General features: G+C 45.1%; 1 pseudogene; it reads left to right on the top strand.

Moving 5' to 3' along the window:
* The first annotated feature begins 220 nt into the window (after window positions 1–220).
* LOC145518979 (small ribosomal subunit protein uS2-like) lies at window positions 221–9,842 on the top strand (annotated as a pseudogene).
* The last annotated feature ends 5,243 nt before the right edge of the window (window positions 9,843–15,085 follow it).

The following is a 15,085-nucleotide window of genomic DNA, read 5'->3' on the forward strand; positions in this document are numbered from 1 at the left end:
AGTGTGAACATAAAATGACATTCTGGGACATCTCTCCTGATCTAGTGGCTAAGACTCTGCACTCTCATTGTAGGGGCCTGAGCACAATCCCTTGTCAGGAAACTAGACCCCCATGTGCCACAGCTAAGAGTTCCCATGGAGAAGGTCCTGCAGGCACAGCCAAATAAATACTTAGAAAAAGGAATCAACCTCTGTAAGCCATTCCTGAAAAAGAAAACACATGGCTGACCGTGGAAGCAGCAGGGCCTTGACAGTAAGGGAGGTGGTAGGAGGAACAATCTGATATAAAGTATATTTTTAGGTTCTTGAACCTTGGACATGTACTATAAGTTCCTCAGAAATGCCAAGACATTACAAAAAACTTTAAACCTCTAAGGAATAAAGCTCACAGCATTATTTCTACCAACTGAATGAAAGTCAAGTTTGTTTTATCAGAAAGATAAAGATCTGGCTTCTCTAAAACATCTTCTCAGGCTTTTTCCATTCTACCCAGACAGTGGGCCATAGGGCACTGTCTGGATTCTTGTCATAACTCGAAGTGAGTCTTTTACACTATCCTGGGTCCTTGATGTCCGGCAAATGAAGGATGACATCATCACGTCCCTGGTGGCAGGAGCCCTGTTAGTTGGCACCGACCTCTACTTGCCAATGGAGCAGTACATCTACAGAAGGAAAAGTGATGGCGTCTACATTAGGAATCCAAAGACAACCTGTGAGAAGATTCTATTGGAAGCTCATGTCATTGTTGCCATTGAAAACCCAGCCGCTGTCACCGTTGTGTCCTCCAGGAATCCTCATCAGCGAGCTGAGCTGCAGTTTGCTGCCACTGCTCCTGTGGCCGGCCGCTTCACTCCTGGAGCCTCCACTAACCAGGCCTAGGCAGCTTCCAGGAGCCAAGACTCCTGGTGGTTACGATCCGAGGGCTAACCGCCAGCCTCTCACAGAGGCATTGATGTGAACTTGCTTATCATCGGTCTGTGTGACACAGACTCTCCCCTGCATTCTGGAGAGGACTCATTCCCGACGACAAGGGAGCTCAGTTGGTGGGTCTGACTTGGCGGATGCTCACCCGGGAATTTCTACCCGTGCGTGGCACCGTTTCCTGTGAACACTCTTGGGAGGTCGTGCCTGATCTCTAGGTCTGCAGATTCTGAAGAGATTAAAAGGGAAGAGCAGGTGGCAGCTGAGCAAGCTCTGAGCAAGGAGGACTTCACGGTGAATGGGTCACTTCAGCACCTGAGTGCAACGCTACTGGCTCTGAGGTGGGGGCCTAGTCCACAGGCGGACAGGCGAGCTTGCTGCCTACTCAGCAGTTCCCCCTGAAACCTGGCCCGCAGCGCCCACTGCTCAGGTCACTGGATGGGTAGGGACAGCCACTGAGTGGGCTTCAGCTCTTCTTTCACAGACTCTTTTCTTGGGTGGGGGCTGTGCTGGGTCCATGTTGCTGCACAGGCTTTGCTCTGGTTGCGGTGAGCGGGGCACACTCACTCGTTGTGGTGCACGGCCTTCTCACTGCAGCGGCTTCTCTTGTTATGGAGCGTGGGCTCTAGGGTCCCCAGGCTTCAGTAGTGGCAGGGCATGGGCCCAGTAGCTGTGGTTCCCAGGCTGTAGAGCACAGGCTCAGTGGTTGTGGTGCATGGGCTTAGTTCCTCTGAGGCACGTGGGATCTTCCTGGACCAGGGATTGAACTCATGTTCCCTGCATTGGCAAGATTCTTTACCATGAGCCATCATGGAATCCCCACAAACTCTTAAAATGGAAATAGGTTGACAGAAAATAAACAGTTTCTAAATAAATAAATATGTCTACTCATAAGAATGTTCTGTGACTTTTGCTTTTTTCTTTTCACATATGAGGAAAATTTCCTAATTCATAATTCATTATGTTCTTCCCTCAAACAACATTTACCACTGCTAATTTTATTAGCTAAGCTTGATCCAATATTTAAAATACTTTTCTGCCACTTTCCCCTATGCATTGTACATTCATTATCAATTGAGATCATATTTTATCATTGTTCAGTCACTCAGTCATGTCCAACTCTTTGTGACCGCATGGAATGTAGCACACCAGGCTTCCCTGCCCTTCACCATCTCCCAGAGATTATATTTATATACTGCATATGGACAGGGTCATTATTTGACTTCATACTTGAATTATTTCTCTGAATCTGATATATTAATGTGCTAGTAAGATATAAAACACTTGCCTGACTTCAGCACAATAAAGAATAATAGAATCAGGTGACTATATCTTCAGACTGATTATACAACCAGCAGCCATGTTGACGTTGAGGAGTAGTGACACATGGGGGGACATTTTATGTGGTGAGAGAGAGGCGAGCTCTCTTCAGGGATTTAAAGGGCTGTTTGAAAACAGAGTAGAACTAGGCTCAGTGGATGGGCCTCATGGGAGCCACTTCCCAGGGACACAGGGGACAGAGTCTTGAGTGTCTTGAGTGCCCCTCAGGTGGTCTGAAGCGGTGGCCACGGCACCCCTCTGTGTATCACTGGAGATGGTAGTTGTATTGTGTGTCTGTACGAGTCTGTTAAGGTGATCTTGCATGCAGAAAAGTAAATTTGACTAAATGGCAGATGACCTCAGCTCTAATAATAAGATCTTTTCTTGAATCAATTTCTTTCTCCTCTCAGCTTCTCCATCCCAAAGGAGTCACTCTGCATGTGACCCATTCTCTTGTAATTCCATTCTTCAAAGCCTCAAATTTTGTAGCTTTTTTTCAGGAAGTATCTTTCCATCTTTATTCCTCAGACAAGATAAGCAAAAGTAAAATTTTCTTAATGGGCTTTAAAGATAAGCAAATACTTTTAAAATTAGACTTTCTAAAAGTTCTAAATTCATTCATGTTCTCACAGTAGTATGTTCAATCCTAAGTCTGTATTGAGCATTTTTACCTGATTCAAACACCACTCTGGGGAGAGAATTGGTGGTGGGTGGGACTTCACAGACCACTGGGATTTTGAATTCTTGACAGTTAGATCTCCTTTTACAGAAGTGTTAGCAGCCAATGGAACAAGGAGCATATAGTGCCAGATTACAGGGCTGACAGCAGGGAAAGGCAGTTTATTGATGACAGAAAAGATCTGCCTTCTGACAAGCAGTCGCCTCTCACGGTGAGACAAACCGGAAGTGCCTGCAGACTCAGAGACGCCTGCGCAGAGAGTAGGATGGCTTCAGCCACATCTGTTGTCAGAAAAGCCTTCAGCAAGGGGTCGTTCCTTGACCTGACTTGTGCTTCCTGTTCCTTTAACTCTCTGCGCTTCGGGGCTGCTCTGCTGAGTTGGACTCCCCTTTGCTTTTCCTAGATTCCCTCTGGGGCCTTCTCAGAGCACCTGGCAGCAGGCAGGAGGCAGTGGGTCCCTTGCGCAGGTCTGGGACAGCATGCTGAGCGTCCACCGTCCCTCTCACCGGTGTGGCTGTGATGGGACCAGAGGTCAGAATCGGGAGGGTGGTAGGGGCGCCTTTGTTTTCTTTCACTCCAGGGCCAGGAGCTCTTAACCTGAGGGATTTGGAGAGCCCAGGGAGCCTGTGGCCTCCCTGAAGTGATGTATAAAATGCCTCTGTGCACAAGCTTTGGTTCAGATAAAATTAAATGCCCTGGATTCACCCCTTCAGAATATTTTAACATTGTTCTTAGTCTATCGAGATCCTGTGCATTGGAGGAGAACATGGCTGCAGGGATTGCATCACATTTCCATTGCTACCAGTCCCTAGTAAAAAAAGCTTTCAGAATCAAAAGAATCTGGTGGCTGACAAGGTTTAAAATCATCCTATGAAGTACCTAAAATCAAGAGCATTTGACCTGTACTCTAGTGGAACATTTTAATGTCTGGTAGTTTGCTTTTCACTTGTGAGCAGCTCGGTCAAATTTTTCCAAACAAGAAAACTGAACTTTATAAAGTCTAAGTGTCTGACCAGGGTTACGCGACACAAACTAGTTTGGGGCAGGTCCCAGGTTGACCTGAGATTCTGTCCTTACCAAAAATTACAGTAGCAAAGAGCATTTGTGACACAAACACCAAAAGTGTTTTATTACTGGATAATTTGGCTTGGGAAGATCCCCTAGAGAGGGGAATGGCAACTCACTCCAGTATTCTTGCCTGAAGAATTCCATGGGCAGAGGAGCCTGGCGGGCTACAGTCCACGGGATCGCAAAGAGTCGGACATGACTGAGTGACTTTCACTTTCTTTTTTCAGTTTGGATCTACAAACAGGTCAAGTCTTCTCTGTGGATATTTGTAAATGCTTCCTACAGATCCAGCTAAATGGCTTTATGCTTTTCTGAAATTGCTCCCATGACATTAATCTGGACTTCATACACTTATGTGCCAAATTACTTTGTTTTCTGTGCAATGGTGGTAAAACAGTTAAAAAGCAAGTAAACAAGCTAAAGCCCGTGAACTGTTTTTTAAACAGGCTGAAAGTGCCACCTACTGACCAATCTGTAGATATGCCCAAGGAATGTAATCTGAGCCCTATGGCCTGAGAGCCACAGAAACTAGGATATTAAGGTAAGTTAGATTCACATCTAACTATGCTTTCTACTTATATGCTATTTATAATGAGCTATGTAGTTATATTTATGCTCTCTCCTTAGCATTCTCAATCTTTGGTAGCAGAAAGTAAGATAGCGAAAATCACTGAAGTGTGGCAGTTGTAAGAAACAGTATCAGGCTATTATATGCTTTCCACAGGTCCAGATTATCCAACACCAAAATGCCTTTAGAGTTCTGGAGCAAAAACGCTCTTTGCTACTTTAACTCCTAGTAACGACTGAGGCCCAGAGCTGCCTGAGTAGCAGCTCCTGTTGGAGACTCCACTGTATTTATTTTGCATGTGTTTAAGAGATGAGAGAAAAAGAGAAAGCTCTAAAATGGCAAAAGCTTTCAGGTACAGCAAAACGGTGGTTTTTAATCTTGGTTTGAGTGTTTTGTTTTTAATGGAACAATCCATTATTCAACAGGCCAAAATAAGTTTTGAGAAGAAAGTGTACATTTTCTTCCCCTCAGAGATATTGGCAGCCAAATTAATTAAAACATGTCTTTACTGTGGGCCTGGCATAAATTCAGACTTGCCTTGGACAGGTAACTGATTTCCAGGCTGCCGTAAACCCAGCAAGTGTTCAAGGAATGTTCTAGTGACTGGAGTGGACAAGAGTGTGCAGCCAGCGTTTCATTGTTTGTGCTGCTCGTGTGCTCATTCTGTCTTTAACCCTTCAGTGAATATTCACTCTCTTCTACATAGCTTGTCATTTGTTTGACTCTGAAATACACTGGTTCAGTTTTTATGATAAGCTAGTTCTGTACAATCGTCTGTTAAGTGTTTATTTAAATACAAACAATACACATTCTTGTTCAAGTTCATCCTGAGTTAAAAGTAGAGGGAAAAACTGGATAATTTAGAGTAAAAGTAAAATTTCTCTTTCCTCCCTATCAAAGTATTTGTGGTTCATTTGTATATATTCCTCCAGCTTTTTGAAAAACATTTTCAACTATAGATATATTTACACACAGATGATACAGTTTCATTTTTAGTTCAGTAATACAAATAATGTGTGTTGTTTTGCAACTTGCTTTTGTCATATAACAGTACGACTTTGAGGTGTCACCATTTCCTGTTTGGGGGTTTTCCACTGGTTTTAAATAGGAATATAAAAATCTTTCTTTAGAACAACGTGATTCCGCTCTAAGCAGACTAGGTTCATCTAGCCTCGACATTTAGGGAATTCAGAAATGTCTTTAGTTGCCCTGCACATCCCACCATCTGGAAGGGAGGAAACTGAGAGCCAGGAACGTCTCAGTAATAAACACCAGGCACCCGGTTAACCCAGCTCCACAGGAGGAGGAAGGGCAAGGACAGCTCACTGACCAGAGGGAAGGTCTTGTGATGCCTGTGTCTCCAGCCTGGCAGGTACCAGCCTGAGAGAATCAAGGAAAGAGAGGCGGTAGCAGGAGAAGAGTGGAGGGCAGTAAACTGACCTCCCAGCGGCAAAGCCCAAAGGTCACAGCAGAGACAGGGAGGACGAGAGGGCCTGTGGGAAGAGCCGGACGAGAGACACCTGGAGGCGGCTTCCTCCCACTCACCCCACTCCAGGAGGGGCCGATGGGCCGGTGAGGGGCTCACATCCGCTCCCCTCACTAAGACGGTGCTGCTCAGGTTGGTCTGGGAAACACACTTCCTGTTTCACTGGAGTGATTCAGCTGTGTCTCCCCTGTAGTTTCAGGTTGGGTCTTCTCTGCCTGCCTCCCCCTCACTTTTCACTCAGGCCTCAGTCTTCATTTTTTTCTGGCAAATAAAATATGGTCAGTAGGCAGAGTTGACCAGGCAAAAGGCAAAGGCCTGCCTCTGAGGAATACTACATACTCATATTGTTATACTAGTTTATTTGTACTTATTAATTTAATTTATTATAGCATTGATGACCTTGGTGCTTTGTTTTTTATTTTTTATTTTTTTAAGATGCCACGTGTAAGTGAGGTCACCCTTTTCCTGTGCACCTGTAGGACTAGTGCAGGTCTTAGTAGGTCCTGGATCTGGTACCCTCTCAACATTGCGTGCGGAGTCTTGGGGCTGCTGTGTGAGAATGACCATTCAGCGGATGGGAAACTCGGTGAAATGGGAATGTGATCTCCCACTGCCTGTCATGGGGCAGATTCTCCCAGCCCTGGTGTGTGGCCCTGGGGCACTTCCACTCCACATCAGTAAACTGTGTGCTCATTCAGTAAAGACTCTGTTTCCAACAATGGTGATAATGGACACCACCTTTGATAAAGGCTTCATTAATTAGAGCAACTGCTGTTTGGAAACACAAGTGCAGACTAGAACCTCTCCCCTTGTAGTGTCAAACATCTGGCAGGAAAACAGCTCCCTAGGAGACTTTCCCTAGATTTTAGTCACAGAGTCAGCTGACCGTGAAAACTTCACATGTTCTATAGGCCTTTACAGAAGGTTGCTTTTATGTTAAACCATAGGAGTGGGTTTGAACCTGCCCTAATCCTAGACATCTGTAACTCAAGGAACACTAACTGTGCACTTGGAATCTATGGACAGATATGAATGAGAATTCACTCATGTAAAAAGCCACAAGCAAAGACCTTAACTCATTCTCAAATTTTAATTGGAGGTATGGCTGGCAGATTTTTGCCCTGTATATTCCCCATTTCAGAGATCATTGAAAGCTTTGAATAAAGTGAAATTCCCACGGGGAGGACCCCTTGTGTTTCTAGAGTACAAGTTTCAACCTGTTTGATTAGTCCCCCCAGAGGGACCTGCTGCTAAGTCGCTTCAGTCGTGTCCGACTCTGTGTAACCCCACAGACGGCAGCCCACCAGGCTCCGCTGTCCCTGGGATTCTCCAGGCAAGAATACTGGAGTGGGTTGCCATTTCCTTCTCCGATGCATGAAAGTGAAAAGTGAAAGTGAAGTCACTCAGTCGAGTCCGACTCTTAGCGACCCCATGGACTGCAGCCTACCAGGCTCCTCCGTCCATGGGATTTCCCAGGCAAGAGTACTGGAGTGGGGTGCCATTGCCTTCTCCGCAGAGGGACCTGAGGTGAGGGAATTAAAGGAAAGTTGATCATCAATCACTTTCCAGTGTCAGTATTTACCAAAATATAAAAACTGCCATAAGTTAACTTCTCCATTGGCCTCGCATGGCTAGTACCTAGGCCTTCAGAGATAACACTTGGTTCTTTGGCTACAGTGCTTTAGTACCCAGGAAACTATCTGGCCCAGTGCATGACTATGTGATTTTGGTGGTTATTCTCTGAACTGTGTAACTGCAGAAAGATCACAGAAATTATGTGGATTATTTTATGTGTGTACCAAGCAGCTGTCACTCTTAACTCTTTTATCCACAGCCTAATCTTGAATTTCAAGTCACTCAGTACAACCAGTGTTCAACCAAACATCCAGGAGCAAATGGAACAGGCTGGGGGTAAACCTAAAGATTAATACATATCAGAGCTGATGAACGTTAGAGATTACCTAGTCCAGTCTCCAAATCCTCTGCAGATTTGTGGCATCTCCTGATCATCGCAGAGCTAGGCCCTTTCCAGCACACCCGTCACTCATCCTTCAATCATCCATTCAACAGTGACTGAGAATCAACTCATGTCAGGTGCCAGGAAAGAAGCGTGAACAGGACACAGGCCTGCTTTCCCGAAGGTTTCACTCCAGCAGGAACTCACCTAAGAACTGACAATCTGATGATATTACAGAGGGTGAACACAGGTGCTCGGGAGGCGACAGAAGGATTAGGGAGACTCCCCTGGACCAGGGGTACTGAACATGGAGATGAAAGGACGGGGAGCTGGTGGAACAAGGGGTAGGGAGGAGAGCTCCCCAGGCAGGAGGAGCAACGTGTATAAAGCCTTGTCCCAGGGGAAAATGTACAGTGCCAGGCACTAGAAGGAGTCCAGGATGGCGGGGAGATTAGAGTGAGGAGAAACACAGGGGTCATTCACGGAACGTCCTGGAACCTTGGGCTGGGTGGTAGTGAGGAACTATTGAAGTTTTTAAGCAGGTTTTTTTTTTTTAAGTAAAATTTTCTGCTCTAGGAAGGATAGATTGGAAGGAATGCAGAGAGACCCTTGGGCGGGGTGGGGGTGGGGGCTCAGGGGGCGGGGGGGGGGGCCCAGGGGGCCCAGGGGGGCGGGGAGGGGCAGGGGGCGGGGAGGGGCAGGGGGCGGGGAGGGGCGGGGGGCGGGGGGGCAGGCAGATATGCAAAATTGGACAAATCAAGACAGAAAAGAGTGGGAGATCCAATTAAGTGTGATGTTTGAGACAGGAATTAGAGTAAACACTCTTGAGAACTCAATTCAGCTCGACCATTCTCCTGAGAGGTTTTTCTGTTGGCTCAGATGGTAGAGAATCCGCCTGCAGTGAGGGAGACCTGGGTTGGGAAGATCCCCTGGAGGAGGGCACGGCAACCCGCGCCCGTATTCTGGGCTGGAGAATCCCATGGACAGAGGAGCCTAGCGGGCTACAGTCCCTTGGGTCACACAGAATCGGACACGACTAAGCGACTCAGCACAGCACAAACGCATCGCGGAGAACACGGAGCAACTGAAGTGGCCTCTGAGCAGCCCCACGGCCACGCCTGCACCGGGCGAACCGGCGACCCAAGGCGGCGAGGACGCCCCGCCGGGTGGAGACACACGGACGACGCCGGGCACGGAAAGCCCCTCCCGCAGAGGCGGCAGGACGAAGCGTCTCCGCGGCAGGAGGGCGGCAGGCCGTGCTGGGCGGCCCGCCCCGACCAGCTCTCCTCGCCCAGGGAGCGCGGCGCCGGCCGACCACGGCGCTCTGTGTTCCGTCTGCAGAGAGCGAGCGTGCCCGCGGCCCCGCCGGGACGAGGCCGTCAGCGCCGCCGCTGCCCGGGGCTTTCCCGGCCCTGGCGGCCGAGTCAGCCTCGCGGAAGCCGCCGGAGCTCCGGAGGGAAGGAGCGGTACAACAGTGACCGCCAGGGGCTCCCGACAACCGGCACGAACCCCCGCGGCACGGCTCCGGATCGCCGGCTGCCCGAAATCCGAGCTCGTCCCGGGTGCGCGGCCCGAAGCGCTCTGCTGGCGCGGCCCCGGCAGCGGACCGGGCTGGAAGATCCGGGTACGAGGCTGCCGCGACGGGGATGACTTCCTTGTGCTTTGTGAAGAACACTGCAGACCCGGCTTCCTTCTGTCCTCAGATTCTTCCCTCGTTTACAGGAGCCCCTAGCAATTCGCTAGTTTGCCCCAATCGCCCCTGTCCCTCTGACAACCGCAGGGCTCTTTTCTCCCAGACCTAGAGCTGCTTTCCCGAGGGAAGGACACTCCCAGCCCATTGTAGGTGTGAGCCACGGGCATAAATCGAGCCTTTGCATCTGGATCTATTACAGAAACTTTGTACATTCAACCCGGGAAGATGTGAGACTGAGAGAAGCAAGCTCTTTACCATCTCATGGCATTGCTTTCATAAAACACTGAAGCACACTCGACAAGGCCAGGGGTGTCAGGAAGGAGAAAGAAAGACACACACACCTGCACACGCATGCACACACAGACACACACACACAGACACACACACACGGGTCTAATAGGAACACGTAACAGGACTGGCATTGATGGGAGCAGAAAGCCCACTGTTGCACTTCTGGGATGCCCCAGCTCACTCAGACAGATCCTGGCTGTTTTCTTCATCTCATTGTGGGGGCGCGGTGGTGAGGGCTTGGGGCTCCCGAATCTATCGTTTGCTGACCCGTGCCCTACATTTTGTTCCGTCTCCTATGCCCCTTTTCCTCAATACACAGTCACAATTCAGAAAATAAGAATCTGTGGACATTACATTCAACTTTCAAGTTTGAATAAAGGTTAAGAACACAAAGGAAAACACTTATGCAAACAAGTTTGCTAAGGAACTTCTTCTTTTTGAGGCCATAAAAAATATTTATTAGTAGACTATAAAAACTTTAATATTTTTAAAATTAGGAAAAATAAGTCATTCTTCCTTGCTCTCTCTCAGGGAACCCATCACCCACCACAGCACCTATGACACACGACCCACCTGATGAAACACCTGCCTTCCTCCTGGTAAAGCTGGTGCTGCCTTCTCCACTGTGTCAGAGACGCAGCCACTCTCTGTGTGTGCTGAGGCTGGAGTCCCAGGTCTGGAGACACCTGTGCTGAGCCATTCTCCACTCCCTGTGGTCATCACATCCCTAAGCCCATTGCGCCCACTAACATGATGAAGGAGAATATGATTTCTCCACTGAGCCCAAGTGATGAACTTTAAAAACAAAAACAAACAAACAAACAAAAACCTCTTTCATCTGTGAAGTCACATTCTTAGTGAGATCTGGAACAACTGAGTGTAAATTTTGGGGAGAGATTATGTCTTCTTTGGTTCCTGATCTGCCTTATGCATAATAGGGCGATTAATAATAATGACATTACTATTTCCTGGGCACACTTAGAAACTCTGGGCAAAAAGGAGAAACCTGACCAACTGGCAAATGATGGATCAATTCATGAGGCAAAGTCAGTTTCTTCTCACTCGCTTCATTATCAGGAACTCAGCCACCACTTCATTTCCTCTGCATCCTCGTGCAGGGATAGTCTGAAAACCAAGCAGATACAGCTGAGCAAGGAGAAAGTAGACGTGAGAATCCAATCTTTTAAAGCATTACTAGATAGAGACTTCCCAAGTGTTCCAGTGGTTACGAATCCTCTTTGCAATGCAGGGGACATGGTTTGATACCTGGCCAGGAAACTAAGCTCCCACATGCCATGGAGCAACTAAGCTCTTGGGCCACAACTGCTGAAGCCCATGTGTTCTGGAGCCACCGTGACACAACTAGAGACCCTTGTAAAAGTAATGCACACAGGAGCTACTCCAGCCAGAGAGCCAGCTTTTATTCACACCAATAAACTCACGTGGGAGAGAAGCCCTATGTTTGGAATCACTGTGGAAGATTCAGTGACCACTGATCCTTTTGCTGTATCAGGCACATTCACACAGGAGAAAAGCCACATGAATGTTGTTTATGTGGAAAAGCATTTAGTCAAAGCTATCAGCTTGGTCATCAGGTGGGAGGTTGCAGTGAAGAAATCCTATAAACGCAGTGAATGTGGAAGAGCCTTTAGACCCAGCTGTCACATTTATATGGGCTTCCCAGGTGGCTCAGTGGTAAAGAATCTGTCTGCCAATGTGGAAGACACAGGAGATACTGGTCTAATCCATGATCAAGAAGATGCCCTGGAGAAGGAAATGACAACCCATACAATACTGTTGCCTGGAGAATCCCATGAGCAGAAGAGCCTGGCAGGCTACCGTCCACTGGCTCCCCAAGCGTTGCACACAACTGGGTGACTGAGCACACATGAACCTCACACTTATATGCACTAGAGAACCCACAGGGGGTCACCCGATGGCTGGAACCCATGTGGTGTGGCCTGTACCCAGAGCCCCTATGTTAACAAACACCAGAAAATTCAATCAAGTAGTAACCCTGTGTCTGTAATCAATGATATCGAGACTTCAGCTAGAAGTTATCCCTTTAAACCACCAGGAAACACATGTGGAGAGAAACTCTAACCTTGTAATCATGGTGGAAGCACCTTCAGCTGGGACTCCAGCCTCAGCATGCACAGAGAGTGGCTGCATCGCTGACACAGTGGAGAAGGCAGCACCGGCTTTACCAGGAGGAGAGCCCTTTTGGATACCTCAGATAATTACCACCATAGAATTATTCCAGGGATATCAATATATGAATCCCATTACTAATAGAGCCAGCCCTTGTAGGACAAGAAAATTCACACTAAATAAAATAGATTCAGTGTAATGAAAGAAGGAAATTCTTCAGTGATTCCTTACTCCTGGGGGAACAAGAAAGCCCTCACACAGAGATGTCAATTCTAAAGACAATGTGCAAAATCCTTCATGTCCTTCTTACATCAGAAAACTCATGCCAGGAAAATACTCTAAAAAGAATGTGTTAGTATGCAATTGAGAGAAGAATTAAGTCCTTCAGCAACTGTCTTACTATTGAATATACAGCATAAAGAGGTAGACAGTGAAGTGTTTTGAGAAATTCTGAAAGCAATGTTCAATATCAAGTAACAAACCTGCTTCAGTAGATTGGTATTGACAAATATGTATGCAGTATTGAGTGGGTATGTGTCATTCAAAATTAGGAAATATTGTGCTGAGTAAGAATGGCCCAGTTTTCTGTTAATATTCTTTCACCCTAGTCGAAATCATAATGACAATGACTAGGATCAATCAGGAAATAATGCTGAATGTTAACTGAAAATGTAGAACATAATATGATGTGTGTTAACTCTTATATTAGTACCCAAATATGTGTATACATGTCTGGAATGACTGGCAACAAGGATAAATAAATACATGTTTTGTGATTAAACTTTGATGTTTCCACTAATTCCATTATTTTGTTTTCATTTAATATTTCCCGTATGACTTTTAGAAAGAGTTATACATTAATTGTATTTAAGGAAAGATGAATAATTGTCAGTACCTGGACAGGAAAATCTCAAGGATTCAGAGTCAGACTCGTTTAATCCCTACCTCTTCATTTTGTAGCCAAGGATTTCTTTGTTTTTTTCACCAAGAATAGACAGGTATCTTTAGGACTGAGAAAATGGAAGAGCCTTGCAGACATGAAGAGAATTCTACTTTCAGAATGTGTTAGGACGACAAGAGGTGCATATACTAATTCATGTAAACACAAAGGAGATCCCTCAGAGAGCCAATGGAGAGTCTACACTTGAAAGATCTACCCTTTGATCTAGACAAATAGTACTAAAAAAAACTACTAGGAGAAAGATCAACATAGAGACAACGTCTAGTTTGTCAATTAAATGTACAAGAAGGCGAGCTAGGAAGCGCATGGGAGCTGCATGATTAGTTCTGTCCCTATTCCAGTTCGTTACTTCTTTGCTGATCAAAATATTCATTATAACCCTGAGGTTCACTGAAGTCTAATGCGTTGAGAAATGAAGTTCTAGGGTCTAAAAAGCCTATCATGTTGGCTGCAACACTGCTGTGTGTCTGCGCTCCTGTGTGCGTGTACCCACACCCACACCTACACACGCCCAAGCAAGCAAGGAAGGGAGGGGCCCTGTAACAACCACCCAATCCTAAAGGGAAAATATGACTCAGAAATTAATGGTGTAAAGGATTCGTGCAAGAAAAAGAAATCATCTAAATCACTTTATTCGTTCATTTATCAACGTTTTAATTAGTCATAAATATTTACTCAGAACTTCCAACATTTTAAAACTTGGATTGTTTGAGGATTATACTGTAAATAATACAATGCTTTTCTCTTCATAAAACTCTATATTCTAATGCAGGCAATACAAATAAACTGCAAAATAAAAATTGTGACATAAAAAAACGATGTGGTCATGCATTGTCGAGTTACAAAATGTCACTACTGGTCTACAATAAAAGGTTGACACTTCATGAAATAAAATGGACATTTAAAACATTCTCAGTTCTGGAAATTTGAAAGGCTAAATATTTTTAGAAAGACTGGTTCTTAAAATATTTTATAACATTCTGAATTTTGAAAAAAAAATGATTCTGCATGAACTAGGAGAGTAAAGCTGGATTTCCTTTCCTCAGATCCAGGTTTGCTGTTCACTATATTCCAAAATAAGTACTTTCAAAATTATTAGAATTCAAAACTATATGTTTGAAACTCATTAACAATTTTTCTACGCGTAGAAACTCTGCAGTACATACTTCTTCAAATTCTTTTCATTTTCCATTTTACCTGAAAGGCAATGGGCTACCCATTTAAAGGGTACCAGACAAGCCAGTTGCTGTTTTGTTCTTTATATTGAGCTCTTGATTTCTTTCTAATTGTTTGGGATAATCCCAAACCATCCAAAATAACAAATTATAATCATATAAACCAGAATTTCCCAATGTATTATGTATAATATAGTGTTGCATTGGGACTATATGCACTGTTAATAAATTCAAACAATTGTATTTATAAATACAAAATAAAAATCTAAAAATGTATTGTTAATATGGACTAATGCCATTTTAAGAATGAAATGGTTACCCAGATGCCAGAAAGCTGGAAGTTGCATAATATGCTTTTATATTTAATAATGGCAAATAAATAAGTGATTATTTTTGTTGTTCTACATTTTTAATATTCATGTGTAAATTGCATATTAATTCCTTCACCATTGTGATTGTTTTTCTAGTTTGTTTTACTCTAGTGCAAATCATTGACAATGATGCATTAACTCTTGATAGTTTTCTGTTAGAAAATGATTATTTAAAAAATTCTCCATGGTCAATTAACATTGGTGAGCATTGCCATAGCCGAGGGATGTAGCCAAACCAGAGTTCAAATGAAATAGTTTTGTGGCTTACAACGCCCCATTTTGAGGCTCAGAAATATCTAGCAGTTTGTGCAGTTGATGTTCATTCAGATAGGTGCTAGATTTTGCGAACACTATTTTGTGATTATTTCTTAGATTGAAAATAAAGAAGGCAGCAGATGGATCCCCTTCTCTGGTACAAGAATAATTGTGAATTAGTATTCTGGG

The sequence above is a fragment of the Giraffa tippelskirchi genome, chromosome 8 (assembly GCF_054371585.1).
Source record: "Giraffa tippelskirchi isolate mGirTip1 chromosome 8, T2T-mGirTip1v1.2.pri, whole genome shotgun sequence".
Taxonomy (NCBI): domain Eukaryota; kingdom Metazoa; phylum Chordata; class Mammalia; order Artiodactyla; family Giraffidae; genus Giraffa; species Giraffa tippelskirchi.